Below are 15,206 nucleotides of genomic sequence, written 5' to 3' on the forward strand. Positions count from 1 at the left end.
GTACAGACATCAGTATAACAGGAGGGACATGAGCTTAGATCTATGTTTCTTACCAGCAGAGAGAACTCGAGAAACTTTGGGTTATTAAAACCACATTCCAGAAGACGGTGAGGGTGGGATGTTTCGAGAGAACAGCATTGAAACATGTATATTATCTAGGGTGAAACAGATCACCAGCCCAGGCTGGATGCATGAGACAAGTGCTCGGGCCTGGTGCACTGGGAAGACCCAGATGAATCAGGTGGAGAGGGAGGTGGGAGGGGGGATTGGGATGCGGAATACTTGTAAATCCATGGCTGATTCATGTCAATGTATGACAAAAACCACTACAATATTGTAAAGTAATTAGCCTCCAACTAATAAAAATAAATGAAAAAAAAAAAATACCACATTCCCACCTCTCCCTCGTACCCATGTCCAAAGGCCTGGTCTTGGCCTCCTCTCTGCCCACAGAGAGCTGTGTGACCCTGGGCAACCTGCCTCCTGGGGAATTGGTCGTTCTATTCTCTTACTAAGGTTTTAAAAGCTGATTTCCATTTTCCATGTGGGGGCAGATGTTTTTTCTGACCTGGTTTATGGGATCGTTGGCAATTATAATTTCCAAGAGTCCAGTAGGTCAGAATTTCCTTTATATCTTGTGGAATGTGTATATTTAGAAAGGTTTCCTCAAATCAATGTTACTGTTAATGCTTCCTTCAGTCCCTTCAGTTTTTTCTCTCTGGTTTACACTGGATCCTTTTGAATGATTGACTGATTAGGACCTTTAGTTTCTTTTCCACCTCTTCTCTATTCTCTTCCTCTTTCTCCCCTTCTATCCTCCCTCTGTTTTTAACTTTCATAGGGACCTGGGCTTGTGCTGTGTCATCGAGAAGCTAGTTGTTTCATGTCCCCAGAAGGGGTCCCACCCCTCATATTTTGGCCAGGCTGTGCCCAGGAGGGTGGAGGGTGCCCAGAGGTCCTGGACAGGAGGAGCAGCAGAGAACAGACAGGGCCCCTGATGATGTGGGTAGGGTTCTCAGACCTGGAGGAACTAGGCAAAAATGGAACACAACCAGGAAAGTGTGACCTTCAAGAGGAGCTGGAGAGGAACTGGAGGAATGTGGCAGAGGGAGGCTTGGAGCTGGGCCTCCAGGGACAAGTAACCCACCACATAGTGAGGCCAGTGGGGAAACACATTTCATGGGGAGGGGCAGCCTGTGCCAAGTGAGGTGTCAGTCTCCTGCAGCAGGCCCTGTGGAGACAGAGAGTGTGAGGAAGACAGGAGCTGGGACAGTCGGGAGGGTCTGGGTGCTCGGCTAGGGACTTTCTTAACACTGCTCTCCCTTCCAAGGGAGCATGACGGCAGGCACATGAGGGAGGTGGTTGGGGAGAATCCATCTGCCCATGAGGATGGGAGGGATGCATGATTTGCCATGCAGCTGGGCAGGGACAGGCTTCTCCGGAGTCCTCACCTCTCCCACCAACAGCGTTTCCATAAAAGGACCAATCAGAACTAACAGAGGAAGACGCACTGGACGGAATCAAGCAGAGGAAGCACTGACCAAGTCCACACCCAGCTGAGGCCCCAGACAAGGGTCAGGACCAGGCCAGGAATGAGAGGGAAGGATGGAAGGATGAGTCCAGTGTTCAACGCATTTACAATTGTTTGTCATTATCCAAGAGCTGGCCCTTCTGCCTGATCCCTCCTCTTCTTTCTGACTTGACTCTCTTCTCATGTTTCATGATTTCAATAGGCTGATCTGGTTCCTGGGGTCCTGCAGCTTCTCAGGGCAGAGAAGGAGGCAGGGGGCCAGCCAGCTCTCCTCTCCCACGTGCTTCAAGAAGAGCCTGCCTGTATGAATTCTCTTCCAGCCACATGTCAGTACCTCCAGTCTCTGCCACCACTTCCCAGCGAACAAGCTGAGGGTTAGGTTACTCTTCCTGAGGGAGAACCCTGGGCATCACAGAGGAAGATGTAGAAAGATTCTAGGATGGAGCTCAGGTGAGGCAATTTGTGGGAGGCTCTAAGGAAATAGGGCCACTCTAGGTTGAGTGCTGCAGAGAATGGCGCCGGGGGAGCTGGGGCAGTCAATGAGAGTCTCAGTAACACCATGTATGGAGACCAGAGCGAGGATAAAGCTGTAATGGGTAAAGAAGGAGCAGTCGTGCTTTTCAGCCAAGGGAGGGGGCGAGGTATGGGTGAGGGCGCAGTGATGGGTGTTTGCTGTCTCCTCACTCCTGCTCTCAGGGTGACCCTGTGTGAGGCTGGAGTTCTGTGAGAGCCTTTACATCCAACTGGAGAAGAGCATCGCCCTGTTGTGACACCAGGCCAGCTTCGGGAAGTCAGGGGTTCTTTCTTTCTCAATCTTTTATTAACATTCATGTAAATAAACAGAGAGGAATACATCCATAGACTTTAAGATGCCTCTTATTATTAAATTCAATTAACATAGAATATTCCCATCACATTCACTCTTCTTTGCACCATAGAAACAAAAGAAAGGCACCCTCTCAGATGTGTCCAGCTCTTCGCAGCCTCATGGATGCAGCCCTCCCAGCTCCTCTGTCCATGGGTTTCCCAGAAAGAGTCCTGGAGTGGGCAACCATTTCTTTCTCCAGGGGATCCTTCCTGCCCAGGGATCGATCCCATATCTCTTCCATCTTGCGTCTCCTGCATAACCACTAGCATTCCTTTTAAAGTTTATGTCTCTCTTTTTGGCCACACTTTACTAAAGTCCTCTCATTTGAATATTATTATGAACTCATGGCCTTTCACAGACTCAGCCTGTCTCAATGAAACATATTCATAGCAATCATTATCTTTTATTATTATTATTATATGTGGGTGCCCTGTTATGACCACTTCTCTGATCACCTTCAAGAGCATCTGTGCCTTTGCAGGAGCAGAGTTGTCGGCCTGTGGGATTCACCTCCCCGGTAAGGGGTCTTCCTTCCTTTGAGGGGACAGAAGCCCAAGGGTTCACATGTCAGTGGGCAAGATGCTGCTGGACAATATCTGTTTACAGCCCACTCATGCTTTTCAACCAAGTATGTTCACTCTTATTATTCTGGTTTAGCTCTATCTTCATGCCTACTTTACTAGAGAACTAGATTATATTTTTGGGCTCCAAAATCACTGCAGATGATGATTGCAGCCATGAAATTAAAGGATGTTTATTCCTTGGAGGGAAAGTTATGACCAACCTAGGCAGCATATTAAAAAGCAGAGACATTACTTTGCCAACAAAGGTCTGTCTAATCAATGCTATGGTTTTTGCAGTGGTTTTGTATGGATGTGAGAGTTGGACTGTGAAGTAAACTGAGCACCGAAAAATTGATGCTTTTTAACTGTGGTGTTGGAGAAGACTCTTCAGAGTCCCTTGGACTGTAAGGAGATCCAACCAGTCCATCCTAAAGGAGATCAGTCCTGGGTGTTCATTGGAAGGACTGACACTGAAGGTGAAACTCCAAAACTTTGGCCACCTGATGCAAAGAGTTGACTCATTGGAAAAGACCCTGATGCTGGGAGGGATTGGGGGTGGGAGGAGAAGGGGACGACAGAGGATGAGATGGCTGGATGGCATCACCGACTCGATGGACATGAGTTTGAGTAAACTCCAGGAGTTGGTGACGGACAGGGAGGCCTTGCGTGCTACGATTCATGGGGTTACAAAGGGTCGGACACAACTGAGCGACTGAACTGACTGAATGAGTTTCATCAACACAAACATGTCTCCTACACTGACAGTTGTCACAGCAGGAGCCACACACTTCTTGTTGGCATTTCATTCAGCTGCTTCCATCACCTTTAAGATGGTGGCACTAGAAATCAGACCAATCTTGTGGGTTATTGACTACTATAAAGTGACTTCTGCTATCTTAGAGTTAATACAATCTAGTCCTAAGTGCATATGGTTAAAACAGATCAGTTTGTACAGAGGGTTCTGCTCTTTTCTTCCAAGGAAAAGCTTCTTCTTTAGATAGTTGATCAATCTCTTTAAATGATATTACTGCTTTGGGAGGTGGAATAATGTGAGAATGTGTGCGCAGTAGACAGGAACCTGGATTTGGATTCTGGCTCTAGACTAGCTATGTGCCTTAGGTAAATTACTTAACCTCTCTGAGTGTCAGTTTCCTTTCTTATAGGATTATTGTGAGAACTAAAAGGAAGTGAATTCATACCAAGCAATTGGGAAGGTGCCTGGTGCAAAGTGGGAAGTCATCAACCACAATCGCTAATAAGTAGTAGGTATTACATTTTGCTTGTTCTTGACTTAAATTTGATAGTATTTGTTTGCTTCTTATTAGGAAAAATAAGGATTTCATTTATGTTTATACTTTCTATTATACCTGTCCCCTTCTTCTTTTTTTTTTTTTTTCCCTTCTTTTCCTCATATTATTATTCCACTAATTATATATCCTCTGTTAGGAAGCTTTGTACTTGTAAGCACTTTACTTACATCTTTGTTTCTTATGCTCTCGACTGGACCTACTATTTCTTGATTCCCAGCTTTGTAAACTGAGATATTAATCCTCCTCCTCCCTTCAGTGCTTTGGCTCCCAAGTTCTGGAAGTGTATTTTGATTTTTAAATTAACAAGTATATTTATTTCACATATTTAAATACTCTGTTTCATTTTAAAAGATAAATATTATTTTATAATGACTATAAATGAAATAAAACTAAGATTTTTGAATCACTATATTATACATTTGAGAGTTAAATCATATTATATATATTAATATTACTTCAGTTTTGAAACAGTCTCCCAGGGACTTGGACATAGATAGATTTACTTTAGACTTTTAAAAAAAAATCAAACAAAAGAGTTTACATTTTTTGTGATATTGTAATACATTTTTTCAGAGCTAACTTGTACCATATAGCTGCACATGCTTCTCAGCAGTTCAGTTCAGTTCAGTGTAGCCGGTCAGTCGTGTCCTACTATTTGCGACCCCATGAACTGCAGCACAGCAGGAATCCCTGTGCATCACCAATTCCTGGAGCCTATCCAAACTCATGTCCATTGAGTCGGTGATGCCATCCAACCATCTCATCCTCTGTCGTCCCCGTCTCCCCCTGCGCTTTAGTTTTCCCTGATGTTTCTCACTGTCCTTATCTTCACCCCTTGCACTGTTTCTCTTCAACATTTCCTCCATTTCTCTCCAACTGTGCCTCATGGGATACTGAGCCCCCTATCCCCACAGACTCTGGATTTCTTACCCCATTCTGGACTGGTTTCTCTCTAGGTCTGCTGCACACCCAGCTGGGATCCTTGGATTCCTTTCCCACTGGGTTGATGTTCCTGATTCCTGGATCCCACGTCTATCTCTCTCATGGGTATCCTTTACCTTCCTCCATAATTAAACAGAGACGTAATCTATTTTTTTTTCCCTGCATCTCATTCTCAAGTAACCTTCTAAATGTCTGGTGAAGAGTGAAGGCTGCTGTGAATATGGGAGGGGATGTGGGGTTGGTCAGCTTGTCCCCTGCTCTCCCCTCGGCCTCTCTCTGATCTTGCTCCCTCTCTGGGGCTCTGCCCAGCAGACCAGTCTTCTCTCCTGTGAACAGGCTCCCTGTTTCTCTCCCTCTACTGCACTCCTCTTTATTCAGCTATCACTTCTCCATCCAGTGAGTCTTCAAATATTTGTTAAAGACTCTGGTCTCCTATTGTTCCCGTCCTTGTTTTTGCTAGCAGCAGAGGGAAGAGAGGCAGGCTATGGGTTCTTGACCCAGTGAGTGGGGTCAAACCAGTGTACCAAAGGCAAGACTTCTGAACTTAGGTAAGTCAGGTAACACCTATGTGTCAGCTTCCTTATTTGTAAATGAGGATACAATGGTACACATCTCAAAAGCTAATGGAATAACATATGAGGTACCATTGGTAAAGTTTCAGAGCTGATACCAATGCAGAGCAATGATTACAAAAACAAGTTGCTCTTATCAGTGAAAGTGAAAGTTGCTCCGTCATGTCCGACTCTTTGTGATCCCTTTGATTACACAGTCCATGGAATTCTCCAGGCCAGAATACTGGAGTGGGTAGCCGTTCCCTTCTCCAGGGGATCTTCCCAACCCAGGGATCAAACCCATGTCTCCTGAATTGCAGGTGGATTCTTTACCCATTGAGTCACAAGGGAAGCCCAGGTGAAGTTGTTTCCACTTGATTGTGAACCGGGGACCTTTGGCATGTTAGGTGAATGTGATAACCACTACACTACAGAAACCATGCACTCTTATCAGTAGATGGTACTATACCAATATATACCTTTACCATCATTTCAGTCAAGTCTCAGGAAGAGTAGTTGAGAGATGTTCTTTTGCTTTCTTAAATACAGTAGCTGAACATCAATACTTGCTTGCCTTCCTCATCTCCCATTGCAAGATAATCACATGCAGAACCAAAATAAATTATTTAATGATAAAAATATGATCTATTTTTTAGAGAAAGACCATGGAGAAAGGGCATATCTGAAAGGATAGACACCCTTATATATTAAAAGTGTGAACATAAATTGCTATAGTTTGTTTGCATATCATTGTGGCTCTAGGTATGGAAATATTTAGGTGTTGATGCCATCTGATCTTAATTCTACTTCTAGATATAGCTTAAGGATACATTCTCAGATGTAGGTGAAGTTTTATACAGGGAGAATATTCTGTGCACTATTATTTACATAAAGGATTAGAAACTACATCAAGTCCAATATTCAGGAGGCGAAATCAAGGAGGACAGAACACCTGCAGGGCTTCTCAGCCACTCAGAGCAGGGAGACAGGAATTGGGGCAGGGCTGATGGGACTCCAGACCCTTGGGGGAAAAAGGCTCTTGCAAAAGCAAGGAAGACCTGGGCTCTGGGAGCTGTATCACCAGGAACTTTATCAAGGAGAGACTTGAGCACAGGGAGCTCATCATTTTGGAACGAAAAGAGTCATTTACCAGTTAACATATATCCACAAATAAATATTTTTGTATATTAGAGGGAGTAGACATAGTCATGACAAATGTGTGATTTGCATCAGAAAGACTCGGGTTCCAGTCCAGACACTGGCACCAGCGCGAAAACTTGGACTGAGCTAAGTTTAAGTAAGTTTCAGGAGCCTGCAAGTCAAGGACACTGGATCAATATTATCATTAATATTAGTTATTACCAATTCAAAAACACAGGTGTCCCAACCTCACTTCATTTCCAGAGTATCACCTCCTATCTGTTCTTCTAGCCTCTGGTTTGTTTGTTTCTATAACTTCACAGATGGCTGTCTCCTGTCTGATGACCTTCTCCTTGGGCCCCACAGGAAAGCAGGACTCAGATTTGGCTTGGAAGAAACTGTAGGAGGTGAATGTCTTTGCTGAACTAACAACCAGCAGAGCCCAGGAGACAGAGAACCACACTGGGATAAGTCCCTGGAGGCACTGGTGACCGACCAAGGGGAACCCCCTAGAGAACTTGGCCCTCGCTGCTCCCTGCAGCCACTGTGCCCTCACAGTGGAGCTCACAGTCTGTTTTCTCTTCCCCAGGGGTGAGGTCACACTTCCTTCCAGCCTGATGCAAACAAGGAGCTGAAGGGAGGTCTCTGAGAGCCCCTGCTGCCAACATGAGCTCAGAAAACTTCGGACACTGCTCAGGTAGTCAGCTGCCTCTTCTCTGGAAGGTTCCTACTTCTGACCCAGAAGTGAGGGTGGTGTTTCCAGGCTGAGTTAAACGCCAAGGAATCAAGAACCATGAAGAGGATGGATAAGCATCCTTGAGCTTCCAAGAGAGACCAGGAGATTCCCCTCACCCTGGGGTCTGCCCACAGCCTCCTTCCCGACCCTCTTCTCAGGATCCATGACCAAGGTGCTGACTTCCTGCCTCTCCCACCACCCAGCAAGTGACTCAGAACAGAGGCAGGGAGAGCACATGTGGAGCATGGACAGCAGATGGGAGTCCCCAAGGCCAGGCAGGCCTGAAGGAGGTCGTCCAGCATCACTGGAGCTTCTGCTGCTCTCTCCCTTGACCCTAGCCTCCTCCTGTTCCCAGACCCTGGGCCATCACCACAGAAGCTGTTTCCTCTGTCTTTTGCCCAGCCACCTGCCCAGCCACTCTGCAAGGGTCAGTGGACCCTGCACTGAGACCCAGTCTGGCCTTTGCCATCTCCCACCTGGAGGGGAGGGGTGATGAGGATCACATCTGACTCCACCCCTCCTCCACCTGGTTGATCCCCTCCCCTGCCTATCCTAGAGTCTGTGGTCAGAAGCAGGAATCCTCTCACATGGCAGTTTTACTCAATGGCATGTGGTCCTAAAGTCTTTTTTCAAATTAGGTAACACGAGTTTGTAATGTTTTCCAAGTTTCATGTGTACAACATTATATTTCTACTTCTATATACACTACTGCATGCTCATCACCAAAAATGAGTTGCAAAGAATCCCCTTTGTGTTCTATAAAGTAGAATGGACAAATCACAGGAGATTTAAATGTAAGGAGGATTCAAGTCATGTCCAAGAAATGTCTGATACTTGACCTTGGATTCAACCTCAGAGCTTTTGGCTCTGTGGCCTTGGGCTGTCCATTCTCCTGTCTGAGTTTCACTTTCCTCTTCTGTGAAATAAGAATAATGCCTCTTTGTGTGCATTTACCAACAAACACATTTTATTTCAAGTCCCAGGCCACACACATATATATAGCCTGGCCACCAATATCTTAGCTGCAATTCTATAACCTCCAGATCTCTGAAATCACACATGGATTTTGATAACTCATGAAAGAGTAACCTTACCATGTAGTGATCTGAGGCTATTTATAGTCATTACATTCTTAATCCACTTTAACATCAGTATTCAATTGTTTCGCTGCCCAAACATGAAAGCATTCATTTATAGGCTGCTGCCAGTCTATTCTGGAAGTGGTAGCTAACAGATCACACTTGCTCTTTCTTCTCTTTGTGTGTGTGTGTTCAGTTGTTCAGTCATGTCCAACTCTTTGCAACCATATGGACAGCAGCCTGCCAGCCCCCTCTATCCATGGGATTCTCCAAACAAGAATTTTGGAGTGGCTTGCCATGTCCTCCTTCAAGGGATCTTCCTGACTCAGGGATCAAACCTGCATCTCTTACATCCCCTGCATTGGCGGGCAGGTTCTTTACCAATAGAACTTGGGAATCCCACCTATGACATCAGTTTACCTGGGAATCCCACATAAGACCTCATTTCACCTAACCTCCTTACAAGCCCTATTTCAAAAAGGTCACCCGGGGATTAACTCTTCAATACAAACTGGGGGGTGGGGGGACAGTCCATCCATAACCCTAGATGACCTCACCAAGAGCACCCCAGGTGACTGCTGCTCAGCAAGATGAATTTTAACTACTTTATACTCAATAACGTTTATGTTCCACCACAAATTCTTCTAATCTGATTCCCTTTTCTCTCATCTAGATATTGAGATCTTTTTTGAGGAGGTCGTTGAATGTCTCTGGGACATACTGAGCAGAAAGGAACTGCTCCTCCTGCTGAATAACATCCTAGAGAGAATTAAGACCGAGGCCACTTTATCCAGGTAACCTGCCCAGCTGCACCAGGATGGTCACCCATGTCCCCGGCACCAGGCTAGCTTCCTCCTGGCAGGCACACCTCCTCCAGGAAGGACCCTATTGTTGGGGTCAAGGATGTTCCTTCTCAAGATCCCATCAGGAATGTTTCTTCCATGTCATTTGCTGACAGTGAATGATCCTGGGTTGAGAAGAGATGAAACCTGCAAGGAAGGTGCAGGTTATGTGACCTTGGACAAATTACTGAACTACTGTCTGCTTTAGTTTCTTCATCTTTTCATTTTTAGTGTGAGGACACTGTGAGCATGCAATTAAGTGCTTACCATAAGGACTGACATAGAGTAAGAACTCAGTCAATATTAACACTTAAAAAACTTGTTGGGAAGAGACAGGGGTCAAGGGTCTTCTTTCTGGTAATGAGAACCAAGCAGAATTTCCTTTGGGACAAGTTAGAAAATTCTGACACCACCATCTGTGTCCTGGGCTTCTGCCTACTTTCTTTCTATTCCCCATGTTAGGAACTGTACCAACCCTACAGGATCCTGCTGGCCCATAAGGAAGAGAGGCTAGAGAGGAACTGGAGGAGCTGGTGGTATCCTGGATCTAGCCCTGCCCAACTCCTGGGCCTATGGGTTTAAGACTTTGAATCAGATCTGTTTGTGTCCAACAGGAATAGCAATTCAGTCTGATGGATTATGGTGATGGCCTCAGAGTGAACTGCAGGGTCAGAGGTGGGAAACCAAGAGCAATCATCTTGTCCAAAGGACCAGGGAGGCCTGGACCAGGGTCAGACCCAGGGGTCAGGGTGAAGCAGAGGGTCTAGGTTGGGGGACTAGTAGGCAGGCTTGGGTAGCAGGACCAGGACTAGATTGAGGAGAGTGGGCCCTAAGGACACAGAACTGAAGGGGCTGTGACCCTACCAGAGTTCCCCTTAGTGGGAATAGGGGACATTTCTTCCCTCTCTGATGGGATCCCCTCATGCTGGGCTAGAGGGCCCTGGGTGACTGTGTCTGCACACCCTGCCTTGGACCTGGCTTCTCACTCAGTCTGGGACCCTCTTCTAATCTACGTGGAGTCACCCTGACAGTGGGAAGGCAGTGTGGCTCAGTGAGCCCTCCAGAGTCACAGTGAGTGGCTGCGACTGTGTGTCATTAGAGGGATTCTGAGGAGCCTCATGCATCCCCACCCAAGAGGAAATGCTTCCTCCACCAGCTGTGCAAGTGCCGGTCTCCTCAGGCTCAGCTGTTCAGATGGGTGTTTCCTCAAGTCCCTTGAATCTTTAGAGGTTCCACATAGTTGCACACAGCCTGGGGTACAGGCAGGTGACGCTGTCACCAGGTAAATTGTGAGTTAAGCTGGTGACCCCTGAGCGGTTGAGGGTGCTGGGTGATGGGTCAGGAGTCAGTGAGATGAGCTGGAGAGTCCAAGGGAAACCAGGGCTCATAGCACATCTCCTGCTTCCCTGTCAACTGGGGCAGTGGGTGGACCCAGTGACCTTCTGCTGAGAAGGTCAAGGGCACAATGCTTAGGAGACAGCAGATGGCAGACCAAATGATTATAAGGTGCCTTCGAGCTCTGACTTTTGGGGTTTAAAAAATTCTAAGTCATAGAGACAGCCAATCTGCAAAGTATAAGGGCACAGTGCCCAGGACTGCCCTTACTTTGACTTCAATGGAAAATTTAGGGGATCCCCAAAACAACTCTCAGGTTCAAGAATTCCCTATAGAATGGACAGGACTCACTGAAAGCTTCATGATCCCAGCTACAGTTTACTACAGGGAAGGAGAAAAGTGCCCACCAGTCAGAGGGCAGAGTCTGGGCAGGTTTCACAGACGAAGCTTCCATTGTCCTCAGGACACGTTACTGACCTGCATTCAGTGTGTGACAAGATGCACGGAGTACTGCCCATCAGGGACTCTGACCTTGCTTAAAAGCCAAGTTACCCTGACCTGTCATCTCCAGCCCCTCCTGGAAGTCACACTTGTGCCCTAGTGTCCAGCTCTCCCAGATGGCAGAAGTGACACCATGAGACCCAGAGACCCTGGGTCACTCGTCACCTTGTGAGACTGGCCAGTGGCCAAAGGCCCAGGCAGGCAAGGACATGCCTATCAGTCGGAATTCTACGGGCTTAGGGACCACTTCCCAGTAGCCAAGTGCAAAGAGCAGGGAGACCTCTCACTACACACCGAGGCCCTCAAATGAAGGTTTTCTCCTCCAGTGCTACATGTCTTTATTTATCTGTGGAGTTCCCACTCCAAAAACTCTTTTGAAGTGATGGTGTTGACCCACCTGTGAGACGTCTTTACCATATACCTTTTCTGTGGCTGAGCCATATGACCTGTGGGATCCTCATTCCCCAACCAGGGATTGAGTCAAGGGGCAGTGGGAGTTCAGAGTTGTAACCTCTGGACCACCTGGGAATTCTCTCAAATATCTCTCTTAAGTTTGCCAGTATCCTAAGGTGACTTTTGTTTACCTATGCCAAGTTTAGCTATGTCAAGATGGAGCATCCATAAAGTATAAAACGTGTTTAAGGTTGAAAGGGAAATGTTTACATTTATAAAATTCTTCTCTAATTGATTGATAGTAACCTATCTGTGTTTATGCAGAATAGATATTATGGAGCCAATTTCACAGACAAGCAAACTGCCTTTCTAATCCCTTGACCTTCATTGTTACAGGGAAGAGGCAGAGGAACTACACAAATACGTGGACGAATTAAAAAGAGCCTTGGTTGAGGAGGACCAAGAAAGAGTCCCCAAAGAGCAGCTGGACAGGAGGAGTTTTCTGATTAAGTTTCCTCAGGTGAAACAGCAGCTGGAGGAGTTCATAGGCAAGTTCTACGCACTCGCAGACAAGGTTGACAAGGTGCATAAGGGATGTACCATCTCCAACATGATGACCCATAGCACCGTTGCTGTGTCTAGTATTCTGACCATTGTTGGCCTGGCTCTGGCACCCGTGACAGTGGGGGCCAGTGTGGTGCTCTTGGCCACTGGGATAGGGCTGGGAGCAGCAGCGGCTGTGACCGGTGTGTCCACCAGTATCATCGAACATGTGAAGAGGTCATCAGCAGAAACCGAAGCCAGTTGTATGATGTCAAGTGTCGTCAAGAAATGGAAGGTTCTCCTCGAGGTACTCAAGGGCATCCCCACAACAGAGAAAGTCACAGAGGTTATACAATGCATTGAAATGAACATCCATGCCATGGAGACAGGCAAAGCCAACCCTGGCTCTGCAGCCAATGCAAACATCAACATGAGCCTTGGGAGAATCTCAGGCCCGGCCATCCAGCAGATAGAGGGAGGTTTAAAAACCACACCTTTAACAATTCCCAGAGGAACCCGCATCATGGGTTAGGCCACTGCAGGTGTCTTCTTTCTGGTGAATGTGGGCTTGCTGGTGAAGGAGTCAAAGCACTTGCACGATGGTGCCAAGACAGTAGCAGCTGAAAGCCTGAGGCAGCGGGCATGGGAGTTGGAGAGGAAGTTGGAGGAGCTCACCCAGATCTATGAGAGTCTGCAGGAGGACCTGATTTAGCCATCCCCAGAGCAGTGCAGGGTCCAGGGACACGTGAGGGGCTAACATGCAGAGGTACCTTGTTAGAGGGAAAGAGAGGGAGACCACATTAATGAAGCTGGGGGTTAGGAATTTGGCATTTCTGTGGTTGAGCACAGCTGGGAAGGGATGGATGTAGGTGATGGATGAGGAGAGAGAAGGAAGGGGCCTAGAGCCTGGATTAAGGGAGGAGGGGGCATGAGAGAATGAGAAGCAGGGAGAAACCACTTTTTTTCATACTAAGAACTTTTTACTTTGTGTTAGAGTATAGCCGATTAACAGTGTTGTGATAGTTTCAGCTGAACTGCAAAGTGACTCAGCCATACACACACATGCGTGCATTTTCCCCCTAACTCCCCTCCCATCAGAAACCACTTCCTTTGGACTAAAGATGACCCTGGAGGCAGAATAAAGGGAGAGACAGGCAAACTAGCAATGAGAGGCCAGGTATACGAATGGGTTGAAAATGGGATAAAGTCAGAAAGTTAGGATTGTTGGGATCCAGAAGGAGCAGGGGCTCCTCTATCGCCCTCCAGAGGCTGTGATGTCCCAGCAAGAAGAGTCTTCCCCTGCTGGTTGTCTCTAGACCTCTCTTCCAATATCAACTCACTTTTAGCCCTAGCTGATGTGTCTTACTAAGGCAGTGACTTCTTTTGTTTGTTTGCTTTATTAAAGGATCATTGATTTACAATATTCTGTTAATTTCAGGTATACAGCAAAGTGATTCAATCATACAGGTATCTATGTATTTATCTGGGCTTCCCAGGTGGCGCTAGTGGTAAAGAATATGTCTGCTAAGCAAGAGTCACAGGTTTGATTCCTGGGTAGGGAATTTCCGTGGCGGAGGAAATGACACCCACTGCAACATTCTTGTCTGGAAATCCCATAGACAGTGGAGCCTGGCATGCTAAGGTACATGGGTTGCAGAGAGTCAGACACGACAGAACATCTCAGCATGTGTATATCTATATTCTTTTTATTCTTTTCCATTATAGTTTCTTACAAGATATTGAATACTGTTCCTATGCTACTACAGTAGGCAGGCCCTTGTTTATCTGGTGTATATCTGATAATCCCATCTCTTAATTTATCTGTCCCCCCAAAACTTTGGTAAAAAGTTCACTTTCTATGTCTATGAGTCTGTTTCCATTCATTTGTTCACTTGTATTATTTTATGGATTCTACATATAAGTTAATATCACATCTTTGTCTTTGTCTGACTTACTTCACTCAGTATAATAATGTCTAGATCCATACATATTGTTACAGATAATATTATTTCATTCTTCTTTATGGCTGAGTAGTATTCCATGGTATGTATAAGTGTACCACATTTGCTTTATTCATTAATCTGTCAACAGACATTTAGGTTAATATAATGTCTTGGCCGTTATGAATAGTACTGCTATGAACATCAGGGTACACGTATCTTTTCAAATTAGAGCTTTACTTTTTTCTAGATATATGCCAAGAACTGGGATTGCTAAATCACGTGGTAGCTCTATTTTTAATTGTTTAAGAAAACTCCATGTAGTCTTCTATGGCAGCTGCAATTTACATTCCCACCAACAGTGGAGGAGGGTTCCCTTTTCTCCACAGCCTCAGAGCATTGCAGATGTATATGATGGCCCCTCTGATTGCTGTAGGGGAGATAACTTACTGTAGTGTGACTTGCATTTCTCTAATGATTAGTGATGTTGAGTATGTTTTCATGTCCCTGTGGCCATCTGTACGTCTGCATGGAGAATTGTCTATGTAGATCTTCAGGCAGTGACTCTGATGACAATGATGGTGATGACGCTGGTGACAGCAGTGGTGATGACAGCACAGTGGGGGGAACAGGTGACAAGTAGCTAGGTGCTCTTTGAGTCCACAGTGCACTGAGAGACCAGTGAAGTTTCCATGAAAATCCAAGTGTGGAGTAGGAACAGAGGTTGATTTAAAAAAAGAGAAAAAAGGATGAAGCAAGGAGGCAGAAACAAGCCAAGGAACTTTGCGGTGTGTGAGGAGATGAAACAGCCTGGGGCCAACAGACACGACTCTCTGACCCTCGCTGTCTTCTTCAGCTGGGGGTGAGGCTGGAGAAGATATTTCAGGTTGCTCTGCTTCCCTCCACCTTGTGTTCTATAGACTCTGGTTCAA

The 15,206-nt window shown here is 46.1% G+C and overlaps 1 pseudogene; it reads left to right on the forward strand.

Moving 5' to 3' along the window:
* The first annotated feature begins 7,550 nt into the window (after positions 1-7,550).
* Positions 7,551-13,224, forward strand: LOC122680094 (annotated as a pseudogene).
* Positions 13,225-15,206: the final 1,982 nt, after the last annotated feature.

The sequence above is a fragment of the Cervus elaphus genome, chromosome 22, assembly GCF_910594005.1.
Source record: "Cervus elaphus chromosome 22, mCerEla1.1, whole genome shotgun sequence".
Taxonomy (NCBI): Eukaryota; Metazoa; Chordata; class Mammalia; order Artiodactyla; family Cervidae; genus Cervus; species Cervus elaphus.